This window comes from Engystomops pustulosus, chromosome 7 (assembly GCF_040894005.1).
Source record: "Engystomops pustulosus chromosome 7, aEngPut4.maternal, whole genome shotgun sequence".
NCBI lineage: Eukaryota > Metazoa > Chordata > Amphibia > Anura > Leptodactylidae > Engystomops > Engystomops pustulosus.
The window spans coordinates 97,753,518-97,770,023 of record NC_092417.1 but is presented as its reverse complement, the minus strand read 5'-3'; the positions used below and the strand labels follow the sequence as shown (position 1 = coordinate 97,770,023).

General features: G+C 40.4%; 1 long non-coding RNA gene across 2 annotated transcripts in view; it reads left to right on the top strand.

Annotated features, from left to right (window-relative positions):
* LOC140070628 (uncharacterized) overlaps nucleotides 1–13,175 on the top strand; it is a 559,504-nt gene extending 546,329 nt beyond the window's left edge. For both annotated transcript variants that reach the window (XR_011848963.1, XR_011848964.1), the window contains exons 4-5: nucleotides 5,179–5,262; nucleotides 12,757–13,175. This is a non-coding gene — a long non-coding RNA (uncharacterized lncRNA). The remainder of the gene's footprint in view (nucleotides 1–5,178; nucleotides 5,263–12,756) is intronic.
* Nucleotides 13,176–16,506: the final 3,331 nt, after the last annotated feature.

Here is a 16,506-nt window from a genome sequence, read left to right as displayed (position 1 = left end):
TTTCAAAACACAATGGGGCTTATTTACTAAGGGTCCGCCGGAACACACTTTAGTTGGCTTTTAGAAGTTTTCGGGATTTTCGGGATCGTCGGACAGCGCACAGCGGGGATCGCGACAAGTCTGGGTAAGTAAATGTGCCCCACTGCGTATATTATAATAATGATATTAATTAATTAGGGATCCCTGTATGTAAGCATTGCTATCCAGGTGACATTATACTGTAAGTGACTTTGGTATTTTTATGGGCACAGTGCGGAGATGCTGCACGATGCTGAAGACATCTGGCAGCGAAGTCAGCTGTTATAAATCAAGGCTGGGAGAAGTTGTAATAAAGTTCTCTTCCTGATGGAGCAGATTATATTCTGTTAGATATTATGTCAAACTATTGTCTGTTTCACTGACGTACCTATTAGTGTGTGAGACCGCATCAGAATATGTAGTGTCAGTTATTAGTAATTATTAGTAACAACAGGGTGCAGGTGCTTTTTGTCTGTAAATTCAGTGGGACAAAAATAACAGGGGATCAGGGTTCTGCTGATGGAGGGGAGGGGGGCAGCAATTGAGATTTCGTATGAGACAGCAAAAAGGCTAGAATCGGCCCCGCGTACATCCCTTAAATCAGGTGACATACAAGCCATACATACAGCCAAGACATACAAGACATACAAGCCCTGAAGGGCACAGCCAAGAATTGCAACTTTTCCCTGTTGTTACTTATGTCCCCACCATGACAAGTGGGCATATTAGCTACAACCTGTGCTGAAGCATCTTATCCTGATCAACCTGCGGGGTGGAGTTGACATCAGGTGCTGTCGCACAATGGGGGACATTCATCAATTGTGGTGCAGTGTCTGTGTCTTTGACACACAAATTGTGCAGTAATTTACACTGGGATGTTAGATTTTGGTGCAAGGGCTTAATGAATTGGCACATGACCAAAAGGGTCATGAATTGTCTCCAAATTTATGAAAGTGAAATAGAACTTGGTAGACCAGCTTTTAGATCATATAGTTGTGCGGCAAAAAAAGTGTTGGGAAACTAGAAGCTCAAAAACAGTTTTGGAATTACTTAACTGCGCCCAAATTGAGCATACAAGAATTTAAAAAAAGTTGTTAATGTCTGAAAAGGACCAATATTGTGTCGTCGAAGCTTCATAAATATGACACATAAGATGCAGCAAGCAAAAGAAACTCTGCCCAAAAAATGGCGGAAAGTCAGTAGTGAAAGCCCCCCAATGCATCTGTGTTTGATAAATCCCCCTGTAAATTTGTGCGCAAGGCTCCATTATCGGTGTTGGTTTCAGCAACCAGTGCTGTGAGCAACTATGAACAACTCCTGCTAATGTGATGTTATGACTTCTCCAAAGCATAGGTCATCAATATCTTTATTCTGGAAAGCCCCAATAACAATTGTTATTTTCTCTATCTAGCACCCAGTCACCCATATTGAAATTATATTCCCTGCCAGCCAATGCCGGTAAGAAAACCATCTTGTTCATTGCACATCAGGGATACAAAGCATAATTCATTCCTTATACTGTTATCCTTTCCTTAACCCTTATTCTATTTTGCTGTTTGGAAATGTAAGGAAACCATTGTATATCAAACGTGGAGAGGTACATGTGCTTTAGACCTTGTTCTGCAGAGGCTTGTGTGCATTGTGTATTACCTTGTCCACTTCTGAAAGAAACTGGTTGTCTGAATTCTGAGGGGACCTGGTGACATTAATGGCTGTGTTTAATGCAGCCCCAGTTATTATGAAGTGCATCCCAGATCATAAAATTCAAGTGCAAAGCAGGAGACCAGTGGGGTTTCTCTCCCTTGAAGATAATAGCAGTCAACATGAAAAGAAAAAGAGCAGAGGTTATAATGCTGCTTTCTGATTGGTTGTAAATGTTCTGCAATGACATTTCTGGTCTTTGATCAGAAACGTTAAATAATCCATGAGTAAGACACAGGTTATTTACTGAAGATAAGAAGCACAAAAATAGGAAATTCAGTGACTGCAAATTGTGATTATACAGTGAATACAGAAAGTGATCCCAGTACTTATCTTACAGTGTATACAGAAAGTCACCATAGAACTTTGCACACAAAGTATAGGCCATCCCTGGGTTTTGTACAAGTTCTTTAGGTTTGTTTTGAAGATGAATTTGTATGTAAGTCGGAACAGGTATACTCTGTGTAACTCTAGACATTTTTTGGTGCATGTGACTGGATTTCCAGCTTTTGGATCCAACACTCAGTACTGCCAACATATAGCTGTTCAAATCAACACCGATAATAGAGCCTTATGCACAAATTTACAGGGGGATTTATCAGATACAGATGCATTAGGGGGCATTCATTACTGACTTTCCGACAGATTTTTGGCAGAGCTTCTCTTCCCTTGCTACGCCTTGTGCGTCATATTTATGAAGCGTTGTCGTCACAATATTGGGTAATAAGAAGAAAAACAAGGATTTTCAAGATACCTTAAATGCAGAGACATTTGATAACTCCCCTACTTATGGACACCCGACTTACAGACGACCCCTACTTAATGACGGACCCCTCTGCCCCCTATTTCCTCTGGTGAAGCTCTCTGGATGCTTTACTTTAGTCTCAGACTGCAATGATCAGCTGTAAAGTGTCTGTAAGTTTTGTAATTAAGTTTTGTTGATAATCCTTGGTCCCATTACAGTAAAAAATTTTGAAACTCCAATTGTCACTGGGGCAAAAAAAAAAATTGGCTGGATCTACAATTATAAAATATACCAGTTTCGACTTACATACAAATTCAACTTAAGAACAAACCTATGGAACCTATCTTGTACGTAACCCGGAGACTGCCTGTACAGTAAATTAAAAACATCCAGAGGTCTGTCTGTAACTAGTCATCATAGTAGTTAACATACTTGGGCACATTTACTTACCCGGCCTTGCGTGGTCCCCGATCCAGAGTGTCCAACGAGAATGAACTCTGACGCAATGTGTTGCTCCCCGCTCAGGTCCAACAGCGTTCAAATTCTTCTTCCCGAGGCATGTAAGTGCATGGCTTGCGACACAATTTTAAAGTTAAATCCTGCGCTCTATCCAAATCAGTTGAATTGTCCGACAACCTTTCTCCCTCCCCCCCCATTTCTGTTGCATGAAAGCCGCCGTCAGAAAACCCGGCGGAAATGCGGGTTTTCCGACATGTTTACAGAAAGCACTTAAAGTACTTTACATCCAGTGTATACATAAAGTGATCATAGTAATTTACATACAATGTGTACAGGAAGTCTTTATAGTCATTTACAAACGGTGTATACAGTGCGCAATCATGGTAATTCACATTCAATGTACTCTTGTAGTACTTTACATAGTGTATAAAGTGTGTGACTGTAGTACATCTTGTGTAGACATATCATACCACAGTACTTTCCCTGCTTTGGGGGAGATGAATGGAGCCAACACTTTCAAAATTGTCCGACTATGGCCAGGCCAAGCAAAAATTAGCCCATGAGCCAAATATTTATGGACTTCACGCCACATTGTGGCTCATAGTGTGGGACAACTCTATGAAGGAGAAAAGTAGAAAACAACAGTTTTAAATTTAACACCACGCTAATAAATGTGGCGCAGCATAAAAATAGTGTTGTCTGTCTTTGCACTGGTGGAGCTTGTGCCACATCTCCCTCATTGTATTCATAATGTGATCACAGTTTACAAGCAGTTTACAGTATACGTACAAGATAGGTTCTGTAGGTTTGTTCTTAAACTGAATTTGTATATAAGTCGGAACTGTATAATGTATAATTGTAGCTCAGGACAAAATTTTTTTGGTCTCTGTAACAATTGGATTTTAAAAATGTTGGATTGTCATGAGAACCAGGATTAACAATAAAGATTAATTGATAACTGTTACAGATGATCATTGTAGCCTAGGACTAAAGTACAGTAATTTACCAACAATCAGAGGTCTGTTTGTAACTAGGGGTGGCCTGTAACTCGGGTGTTCTTAAGTAGAGGAACGCCTGTATAATATGAATTTTGAATGTGATTATAGTTTCTAACGCGGATGACTGATTGTATTACCTCACATAGTTTATAAAGGCCATAATCATAGTGATTACATAGTATACAGTATATGCTTCTAAGAGTATTCTGGCTTTCGGGTGTGAAGTGCCTGAAGTGCCCAATCAACCTTTTTGTCCTGGTCAGAGTATATGAATACAGTCCTGGGGACAACACGCGAGTCACCATACCGTACCATCTCCAGAAAAAAGATAGAGCATGCTCCCTGTGGAGAGGGGAGTGGAGCGTTCACCCCTTCACCACTCCAGCCAAACGTACGCTACCTCCGTATCCTAGGGCGGGTATAGCCTATGTTTGTGTGAAAGAATCCTTACACAGATAAGCAGGCATGGACAGCTCATAAAGTATTTTGCCAGAGACTAGAAATGGAGGTTATTGCTAGTTGTGATGAAGGCAACTTTTTAGAGGTTTATGTATAACTGGGAAAAAGCATCATCATAAAATGCTGCCCAAATAACACAGTGCAGTAATACATGGGAGACGCAGACAATGTATAACAGACAGTCTAGGCGTGTGGGATCTATATAAACAGGCGACAGGGAAACTTCCATCCCACTAGAGTACAAGACTGCACCAGAGATCCATATGTAACCCATGGGGGACATTAACAACGTACTAAACACTTGAGAGCTAAAAACTAAAATGAAAGCTAATGTGCCAGCAGGGCATGCACAACACTGAATGCTTATCTATGACTGCAAAGAGATGTAAAGACTGCCACATCTTACACTAATACACAGGAGTAGAGAAACCGCTTGAATCTCAGGAAGTTGCAAGTTACATCAGATGTACATCAAGGACTAATACATCTTACACAAGAGAAAGCACCTACAAAACACAGGAGATACATTCATAGCTCCTGTGACAATAGATTTATTCCACACAAACCTCAGTCCCTTGTTATCAATTAATCTGTATAATTTTTTTTTCCAGTTTTTGCTGTTTTGTTGCAGTCATATGAAAAAAGCATGTCAGTCTGTGTAATAGATAACCTGGGGACAATTTACAGGGACGCTAATTCAGAAGTGACAAGCAACTTGGCTGCCTCTCATGTTGGTACAAATGCCTGATATAATTTTGGCGGAGATTCTTCCTTCTCTTGTTCTCTTTCCTTGTACAGGTTCCTGGTGGGTCATGGCAACTACTACTTGAACTAGTAGACTGTAATAACATCTTTCGAGAAGACAGCATCAACAAGGACTAGGTATGGATACATTTACTGCAGACTAGTCTATTCCCAGCTTTCACTTGGAAGGTTTCATTCATGTTAAAAAAAAAAGAAATAAACAAAAAAATGTGATCTGGTATAATGATTTGGCTGTTTCAGTCAGCCCTTAAGACTTGGAATGGAAAGAGCATGCATGCTTGACTAAGGCTTCCAGCAATGTAGGTATGAACAGGGCACTTGTACTGCAGTTTATTGATCAGTAGGGTCTTCAGTGGTACGGCCCACAGTCATCATACAGTCACCATACATTTCTTACTAATTCTGTCATCATTGAAAAACCCCTTTCATTTCATTGTCTGCAATAATCTCACTGCTGCCTCTTATTAACATATAGCTAAATACATTTGGCAGGCTCAGCTTTTTTGAGACTTCGTATAAATTCGTATTACTATGATTATTTCCTTCTCTATTGGCACAATGACATCTGGTTTAGTTAAAGGAGGCGGGTGCAGAAAAGAAATATATTGTACTTATTCTACTTCGGTTCCCAGTTCTAACATTGCATCTGCCATCTGTTCTGGTATTGCATCTGTCTGGGCCAGAATTGGCAGCGGTCACAGCAAGCACCCACTGTGGCCAAAGCACACTTTTTATGCCGACCCCACCTCTTGTGAGGTTTTCCAGAATTCCTGAAGGCTGCACAGTTTTAGACTTCCTGTGAGGTGGTCACAAAGACAGCAGCTAGCTCACAGCTGCCATAGACCTGCAATATGCACGGACACACATTGGGCACTATCTGCAGCTTGCCTCACTAATGTGTAGGCTGCACCAGATTATTGAATAGTGGCGCACCCTGTTTTTGGTGCACTCAGTTTGATGTCTCTGTAATAAATGTGGTGCCTGGTCCGACTCCGCACTAACACTTCCCTTTAGAATTTTGTGGTACGGAGGACACAGTGCAGCTGCGCCACAAAACTGGAGCAAACACTTCATAAATACATGTGCAAGCCATTTGCACATTCTTTTTTTTTGTAAATACAGACAGAAAACGGGCACAGCCAATTTAATTGATCTGGCCCACTGTCTCTCACCACACTTTGTCGTTGAGACACCTGCCCTTATTTACGTTGTGACCGCTCAGCTCCCTAAGGAGAGGGGTGGAGTGAGGAGTATTCGGCCCCCTCCTTTCCACCATGCACACGTCTGCTCATGCGGACATGTGCATGGAAGCCTAATGTTATAGATCTGCCAGAAAGTTTGGAACAGGTAGTCAGCGGCCTTGGAGATGGGGAGGTGCCATTGTCTGGGGGAAAAGGGTCTTTAATTTGTTGTTTATTCTTGGGGTTTGTCTGGCTTTCTGTGAAGAGGAGTTGACAGTGTGGATATCTCCAGTAAGTATTAGGACCTTGCTGGCTGTGTCTACCTTACTTTTCAGGGAGCCTCTTGCCCTCACTGAATGCCCTCACCACAATACAGGTTGCTCACATCCTTATTACCTGACTGGAGGGGGTCCAGACTAGATGCCTGAATCCTCTTAGCTGTTAATTCTTCATACAAAAATAGTATGATTCCATTCACTATAATTTAATATGATAATGTCTTATGTATCGTGTCTTATGTATGAGCATTAGAATTACACAATTGTATCATTTTTCATACAATTATTTGATGAGAAATAATATAGTAGTATAGAACACGTTTTAATCAAATTTCCATTAAATGTGTCAATAAACAACGAAATTCACTTTATTTTGTGCCAGATTTCTAGTTTCATGAATGAGCAAATTTTCCCAGAATCTAGATTAACTGTCATCATTTCCCCTTCTCTTGAAGAAAATTGAAGACTGGCACCACTGTTTGTGTTTAAACCTATTCTTTGTGCACAGAGATAATAGATTACATGAAACATAATTTTGGTACCTTCTCCAACAGAAAAGTGAAGCATGCCCACGTGTGACCAGATTATTCCCCCCCCCCCCTCCCAGGTAGACCATTAGCCCCTATATGAGGGATACATGGCACAGTACACTCACTGTACTTTATACAGATATTCAGTATATAGCATCCTAACCATCCAATCCTTCTGATATTAATATTATGTAATAAACTCCATAGTATATTGTCATATACTGTAAATGCATTGAATGACCGAAAGAAATATATGTTCGCTATTTTTAAGGAATTTGAATATGGTTTTCAAGTAGTATTTGCATGTAGCGGTACATCGGTGGGCCCCATGAATGATTTTACTGGTAGGCCCAAGACATCCCAGTACCATGTCATGTAGTAGATATCCTTCTCTGCACTAAAACAAGGTAAACTGCTACAAACATATACTTATTCTGCAAATGTAACATATTAACATGGGTATTTCCACTGTCTGTACCTTAAACCTAAGATTATAAACATGAAAATGAGCGCACTATAGATCCCAGAGATGTGCATAACATAGATGTGTACTAATCTGGGATATGTGTACAAATAGACATTATAATGGTAGTATGTACCATATTTATATACAAGAAACAGATTATATGTTCTACAAGGAACAGATTTTTTTTTAATGTGGTTACAAATACTAAGTGGGGTTAAGCAGTTCCAGACATAGCCCTACCTGTTCCAAGACTTCTACTATTGCTTTTACTTTTTTAACCTAGGGATGTACTATTTGAGTATATCACCGATAAGAGACATGCATGTTATTAGAAACATTTTCACACATTGGCTTCTATTTAAAATATTATAATATTTTAACTGCTCCTTTGAGCACAGTATGTACTGTATTATTTTTGGAACAGAAATACTGTACATAGGCATATACTGCTAGATACCATGCACAGCAGAATATATGTATAATGTTGTATAATCACAGCAATAACATTTTGGAAAATTAAAAAGATAATATTAACATGCACCTCCAAATATTCATCATATGACAGCCAAACAGAATGACTCCAAAATTGTAGCATGCAGAGTTGTATATGTCATCTTGAATGGAATTGTATGATAGTGTCTATTTTATAAATGAATATACACACGAGTAAAAACTACAGACACAAGATGAATGTCAGACTGATGATATTTATCATATGCATAGTTATATAGTGACGTTCATATAAAAGAAGTGGCTTACAGAGACTATTCACCATGTAGAAAGATACAATATATAAATTCAGACTCACAGAACACACAGCATGTATGTTAGAGACAAGGCTATGAGATATCAGAACCCATTTGGCTGCACACAGTAGATCATGGTCTGAGATAGACAAGACTTTTCTGTGCAGGATTGTACAGTTACGTTCCAGTTGGCCTCTGAATGAACAGCCTGTCCTGCCCATCAGAGGTGTCTTTGCTTGTGAATATCACAATATGTAGCCAATCACCAGTGAATCAAATCAGATTCTGTAGTCGTAGTACATGTCCTCTCCGGCAGATTCCTTTCAGACCACACGTTTCCCTGTTTGTTGCCATTACTCTGGAATATTCCACTGTGTCTTTCTCCCATCGCTCAGCGCTCTTCCTGAGATCTTTCTCCCTTTTTATTGACTTTGGCACTTGTCCAATACATATCCCATCATATGTGGCACAGCCTGTTTGGGTGATCCCATTAATTAACCCGACAATTAGCTAATTCCATGTGTTCAAAGCAGCCGATCTGCTGCGCGCTGATTTTTATCCGTTAGAAAATTACAGCCTCGTTCATGCATAGAATAGAACCAAAAGCATCGCTCCCTCTCCCTGGAAACGCAGCCGATCACTCTTAGCTGCCAGGCTTTGCTGGTGCCAACTTCTGTTGGCGAGGCGCCTACCAGGGCACTGAACTACAACAGTGCGTAGCTCTTCTCATCACGTCCTTCCATGTTTCCTGTTTTCTTCGCAAGAAGCCAAGAAATCCCTCATACAGTCATGCTGGAACACAGTCCCCTGCGTGAAATAGTTAGCCAAGCACATGGAGGTGGCAGCGACTGGTGGAAGGTTAACAAAACTCTCTACGTACCCTGGAACAAGTTTGCTGTATGTGCCATGTCTCTCTCTTCCCATTTTGCTGTTTCTTCTTTCTGACTTCTGCTTATGCTCTCTCCTTTTTGCTGTCTTGGCTTCACCCTGAACAGCAGCTCGGTCCCCCCCCCCACTTCCTGCTCTGCAGCAGCTCACACTGTGCCAGAGCTCTATGGCCAGACACATTGAACTCGCTCACAATGAATAATCAATACAGCTATTGATCTGAGGGAAATGTTTGTAAATTCCAAGGAGGGAATCATGAAGGAGCCGTGCAAGGAAGGGGAGGCGTAAGTGTCAGGACCATAGACTCCTGGGAATGCCATTCTTCCCAAGGTAGCGACGTTCATATCGTACCTCTCTGCGTCTGCCAAGTGATGGGCACCGGAATGTCAGGGGCGCCCGTCCTGGCTTTCTTCTCAGCTGCTTCTACAGAGAAATCAGGAGGTACAAATTTGCCTAAGGCTCCCTGAGTGCCACCGCTTGGCAGAAAGCCAGCACAGCTTTGTTTTCATTATCTCACGCTACTCTGCAATTTGCATAAATGCATATGCTTATTTACTTCTGACGCCTCATCAGCACAATTCCGAAGGGGGGGAATGAAAGAAAATGAGAGAAGTATGTGCATTGTGCTCGCCAAACGAAGCCACTCACTACCGAAAAAGGATTTGACGAAAAAAGAGCAGGAGAGTGGAAGCTCCACACATCGATCAATGTGTATATAGTGTTCTGAAAAAGAAAACTACATCAAGGCAGAGTGGAAGCAAAGGGAAGTACTGCAAGAGAAAGGAGGGAGGACAACACACAGAGCAGAGGGAAGATTTTTATGAGGAAAACAGTTGCTGTGTATGGCTTGCCATTCTCCCAGCCCAGGTCTTTTTGACCTGGGCTGTCCTGCCTACCATCGTCCTCAATTGCTTTCTCCTTCAGCAATGGCTACAGTATCTTATGGCTTGTCTTCATATTGTCCCAAGAGCTTGTCACTCTTCTGTGCATCAGACACTATTGGCTGACAGCGCAAATGAAGAGCACATAGATGCGTCCAACCAGGACTCAAAAGCACCTGTCGGCATTTCAGAATCTCCTAATAAATCTTACTATCTAGTATCTGGTTCTTGAAAGGTCAGTGAACATCTGCTGCAATCCAAGTTAATCCAGAAGAACCAGCTCTGCAGAATTTTATTGGCATTGAATGCCCACCAACATGGCAACCTTTTACAAGTGCCCTTGTTAGTTCATGATTATTGTGCCAATTTATCTAGGGTATCAATATGCCATTTATAGATGTCAAGCTGTTCAGTACTTTTATTGCCTGATATTTTACACATGAACTTCAATGTTTGTAACTAGAGAGAAGTGTCTACAAGGCCTACTACAGAAAAACGTCCTCCAAGACCACACTAGAATTAAGCATTGTACATGTTGTTGCTGACAATTAATGGGTGGCCTTGCCTCTTTATTAACAATATACAAAGCAGGCCAGGCTAGTCATGGGACAAAGGAGCTGTCCATGGTATTAATCATGGACATGAGGGAAGCTTTCTCATGAGGTACAATGTTCTACTCTATAAATATAATGTGATATCCTAGTGCAATTGCAGATGTCTGTGTCATTGTGTTTTCATGTAGTTCTTAATAAATACCCACATGTATATGTTAGTGGGCGTCATTGAGTTATGTCTAATGGTCTCTGGTATATTTTCGCATATCAAGTTGGCACAGCAACCTAAAAAAGTGTAGTCTACTGCTTTCCTCAACAAAATGGGAGAGATTTATGAAACAAAAATCTTAAAAAGAGAGCCTTTCTTGGTGCCAATAGCAACTAGTTTTAGAGCAGCTATCATTTTTACAGTGAAATGTGAGTAGCGGTGTGACAGGTTGCTAAGGTCATCACTTATAAAATATACCTTTATGGATAAGTACCTTAAAATTGTCTGGGTTTTTACATTCTTTAAGCTTGTAAAGACACTGCCGGTCTTAGTTTTTTTAGCAATTCCATTTGTTATTCCTCACCTTCCAAAGGCCATAACTTTTATTTATCAGATTACAGAGATGCATGACAGTTTGTTATCTTCGAGACAAATTGTACTTCTTAGTGGCATCATTTAATTTTTCTCTACTATGTACCAGGAAGATGAACAAAAATTTCAAATGTTGCAAATTGACTAAAAAAATACTGTTGCACCATTTTCTTATGAACTTTGTTTTTACAGCTTTTACTGTAGGCTCCAAAAGACACATCACCTTTAATCTCTGGGTCTGTACAATCATAGAGATACTAAAATTATAAAGATTTTTATATCCTCTGGGGCGTAAAAGACTTTTTGGGGAGAAAAACTGATATATTCTAACACCTGGTACCTTTTAATACTGTTGGTTGAGCTGACATTTTTAATTGATACCATTTTTTGGAAAGTATTTGATCACATTTTATACAAATTTTTATATCAAAATGAATCAATTCATATATTTGACAGTTTTGTCTGGATCTTTTTTATATAAAATTGGGCATTTTAGGACATCTGGATACCTTAGTGTTTATGTATCTGATGCATCCCAGTGAAAGTGGGGGGATTTTTTTTTCTCTATTTTTTAGGTTATTCTATAATTATTGAGCACCCTAGGGAGTCTATTTGCTAATACAATAAAACTGTAAAACTGCTGTATTGGCAACCACTCATCACCCTGCATAGGGAGGTAATTAGAATGGCAGTCAGGACCAAGATGGCAGTGCCTAGGCCACACTTCTTTAGGTGCCACAAGCAGACCTCACAAATCGAAGACACATGGGCCGCCAGCAAAAGACCACAGGCTCATTGTTAACTGCCTGACAATACACCCTAATAGACAAAAAGTTGAATATGAGATTATCTTGTAACTCAAATGAAGATTAACATAAAAGTAATTTTCACAAATTTGTTCTTCCATCTCTCCCACTTGATATCTTTATTTTGGTCTTTTTTTCAGAGATTTTGCAATTAAACCAAATACCAGCTATGGTTATGATCTTGCTGTTGGGATTCACAAAATGCCCTCCTCTTTGTGTGCACTGGTGTTAAAAAGACTGTTGTATGTTTACTCAGATTGTACCAAAAATTACTTCTACAAGTTGACCATTTGTTTATTGTAGACTAGACCGTCTAAAAATGCTGCAGATTTATCAACCAACTCATCATGGAGCTCATATAACCACCTGATACAGAGAATACAGAACATGTTGAATACAGAACATATTGTACTACATGTTGCAATAACGGGGTGCTACTACACAGCCATCCGGTACAGGCACATAAGAAACTAGTTATATGTCTGTGCAGATCAGCTGTGTCTTCAGCATTCTGTAATAAGTTATTGGAACAGAACAAACTAGCTAAATATCTCATTATAGTGTTCTCTGAAATATTGTCCTATTTCCCAAGGGCCAATAAAGCAAAATTCTATAAAGAAAATAATATTGCTACCATATATTGATTTATTAAAGTACTCGTTTACTTGGCAGTTTAACAGGGTTGTCATACTCATTTTCAGCGAGGACCATCACATGTTGAGGTGGAAGACGGTGAATATCCACGGTGGAGTAAGGAGAGAATTACTCATGGTAGAAGTGGGGGGATAGCAGGAACATTCTGCTCATTCCATCATCCCCTCCATGAACACTATGAACGCTTATTCATTCATCTTCTTAAGGAACATTGTCCTTATTCCAGGCCATGTCATTGTCCTCATCACCAAGTCCCCCAAACCCAGCCATCCCTTTCATTTATACCAGCCCCCCCCCCCCCCCCCCCGAGGAACATTCTACAAATCTCTCCAGAGACTCCACTTGTCATTTGAATATTTGATTTTGTTATTAATACTACGGGAACAAATAAATATGTAATTTAAAAAGGTTTGCCCATGAATGAAATTTTAATTCCTATTCATGTTTGCAGAATAAAGATCATTTTGACCCCTTACTTTGCAATAGTTTTTTTTTTGCTGTTTTAGCTCCTATAACTCAGTGATAGTCAGTGTAAGATTCTAGAGTGTGGATGGAGACTCTCTAAAATACTACATGATTTCTCTGTGCTATGAGATGCTATGTGCTGACAATGTGCTCAGATTGTCGTAGTACAGGGTTTAGCTACACTTTCATTTAGCTTCAGAACAGTCTACTAGTATCTGACACATAGTAGTAAATAAGCCCCATTATGTGCATATAAGACAGAATAACTCACTCAATTCTGCTGCCTTAACTAATCAATAAAACACAATCAGCACTGCTATGTCTCCCCCTCCCCTTGGATCCAGAGATTATCTTGATTGTAAAGCTGCTGCTACTGTGTCCTCTCCAAGCTTCTGAGAACAGTGCTTCCATGCTGCTGCTGGACAGGAAGTGCCTGTGTCTGTAGTGTGCTATAACTCCTACTCCACCCCCTTCTGCTGCCATACAAGAGAAGGTAGAGGAATCTGCTGACCATATGTGAATGTTTTATTTGTTATCCAAAGTATATTTAAGAATCTTGTCTTTGTGGAAATTCCCCTTTAATCAATCAATAGATGATAGTGCGGATATTCTTTGTATTACACTATTTGTACATTATAACTGAACAGTGGGTACCTTACTAATGATAAACATTTGAAGTCAGATCTATCCACTACATGAGCCAACCAGCACCACAGTGTCAGTAAGACCCAAACAATTATTCATTGGATATAGAAAATTGTAACATGTAATACAACTATACCTATGAGGCCCTTAGTGAAGCTATAGACAATCCCATCTATTAGCTTAGTCACATGTCATACTAAAGTTTCTATGAACTTTAACATTCATAAGTGTAGTCAAACATTCATATAGATTACATTACTAAGAATGTGGGAAACTGCACTAAAAGTGCTCTGCCCGTGTATAATGCTGGGGGCGACAGAATCATTAAGAAAGTGCCCCAGAAATCATGAATCTGTCGCTTCCCTGCACTGGCCCGACACACTTTACCAACTTTTTTGTGGTGCACCTTTAACAGAATGCAACTCCCACTCGCTCTGGATACTGCACCTATATATGGCAGCATTCGGTGCACAACCGTATGCAGCCTGTATGAAACCCATATTTTATCCGTTCGCTTTGACTTTTATAAGGTATATGGACGCAAATGCATGAGAAAATGGGACATGCTCTATATTTTTATACAGTTTAAAAACCGTACAGTGCACAATACAGCCCTTCAATGGAAGGCTGTATGGCCCATTGAATGGAATGGGGGCGTATGGTAACCGTAATAAGGGGCTTAGGCTACATTCACATGAAAGTGTGATTTCTCTAGTCCTGTATTTCCATGCTGTATAAGGCTGCATTCACACAGCCGTATGGAGTATGTATATACATCAGATATACGTCCCCCATAGACGGCGGGAGCTGTGCTTGTTCCGTTCATTTCCTATCTTTTCCCAGAATATGGCGCTGTGCCACTGTGGCACTGGTCAATGTGAATGTAGACCTAATCTGTACATACGTAATGTTTTTCATCTGTATGTGCACGTATGGCACCATATCTGTACCATATCCATATAAAATATGTTGGGCTGGCAAATGATGGATGGCTGACTATTTGCTGGAACCTCCTACTGATTCTAGATGCTGCATGTACATAAGGCAGCATACGGTGCACAACCATATGCAACCCGTATTTTATGCATTCCCAGTGACTTCCATGGGGCATACATAAATGTGCGGCACCGTACCGCTCTGTACACAGGGAAAAGTCCATGTCCTATCTTTCCCCGTGTTATGGCGCCGTGCCCCATGCATTGCTATGGAGCATTGCTATGGAGCACCACTCCTCCTGTCCATCGCTGCAAACCTATGCCCGCAATGCATATGTTCGTGTGAATGTAACCTAAATATGTGCTGCATACAGCTGTGCACCGTATGCTGTCATATATATATGGGCAGTATCCAGAACCAGTGGGAGGTGCATTCTGTCTGCCAGCCAATAGTCAGCCATCCATCATCTGCCAGCCCAGAGGAGGCATGTAAGGAGAGATGGAAGGCCATGTACATGTCAAGGCCTCTACAGTGAGAGAGGCAATTTGTAGCTGCTCACCAATAAACTATGGGGTTCTTGAGTCAAGTGTTCCCATCTTATTCCTAAATATGGCAATAGGTTTTCTAACCCTTTAATCCTTTTGTCCAGGTATATAAAAAGTTTAATATATGGCTGCGGGGGATTTAAAAATAATAAACAGCATAAATTAACTATCTCGCTGCTTTCATTCTACTCCGTTGTCGGTCGTCACTGCCAGGTCTCTAGTTTGTTTACAGAGGATGGTAGTGCTATCCTGACCTCAGCTACATGCCTGCTACAGCATAAGCCTATGGCAGTAGCAGGCCCGTGGCTTTGATCAGGACAGCACTGCTGGTCTCTGGAAGCAAACTAGAGACCTTGCCATATATGACAGCCGGCACCTGGCAGAACGAGAGCAGGGAGATAGGTAAGTTTATTATTTTTAAATCCCCCCCCCAGCCCCTCCACTTGTGTCTATAACTTTTTATGCATGTGTTGCTCAGTATTTGGTCGGATGATGTACAATATGTATTGTGAACATCTGAGAACTTCTTAAAGACTATTCCTAGGCAATACAATTCACTAGGTGAATGAAAAAGTGCTCTTTTTGTTTTTTACATAAAAGTTTTATCCTGTCATATTGGTATTTCTGTAATTCCTGTGTTGTTTTCATACCCTGATTAATAAAGGGAAAAATTGCCTTTGTTTCTTTACATGTTAGATGTTAGTGTTTTCCCAGCTTGTGGATCCAATTACTCAGATTCTCATTTAGACAAATGAAAGAAGATGGGGAGAGATCAAAGCAGAGCGTATTGTGAGAGATTGTTGGGAGGTGGATTCTTGTTCACGCCTCTTCCTCACTAGTGTCAGTTTACTAAGCAGAACCAGTTTCTGACAAGCTAAGGAGAGCCCATAAATATCATTTAAATATTTGCCTGGGGTAAATATTAACCTCAGAGGTCAGATCTAAATAAATCCATGCTATTACTGTAGGAACCACCCTTTCTCCTGGAACACAATTATTAGCACAGTATGAAAGAATGTAAGTGAAAGGTGAGACCAAAGCAGATCCCTCCGCAGGCTGCAAGCAGGCGTCCATACTCTATATTCCTCCTGACTGTCCTCCATACATATTCATAGCAATAGGGAGAGGGGAATGATCCATTACCTTAAAGAAAATCTACCATCACAATCAATCAAGATAAACCAGGGACACTTAATCATAGATCCA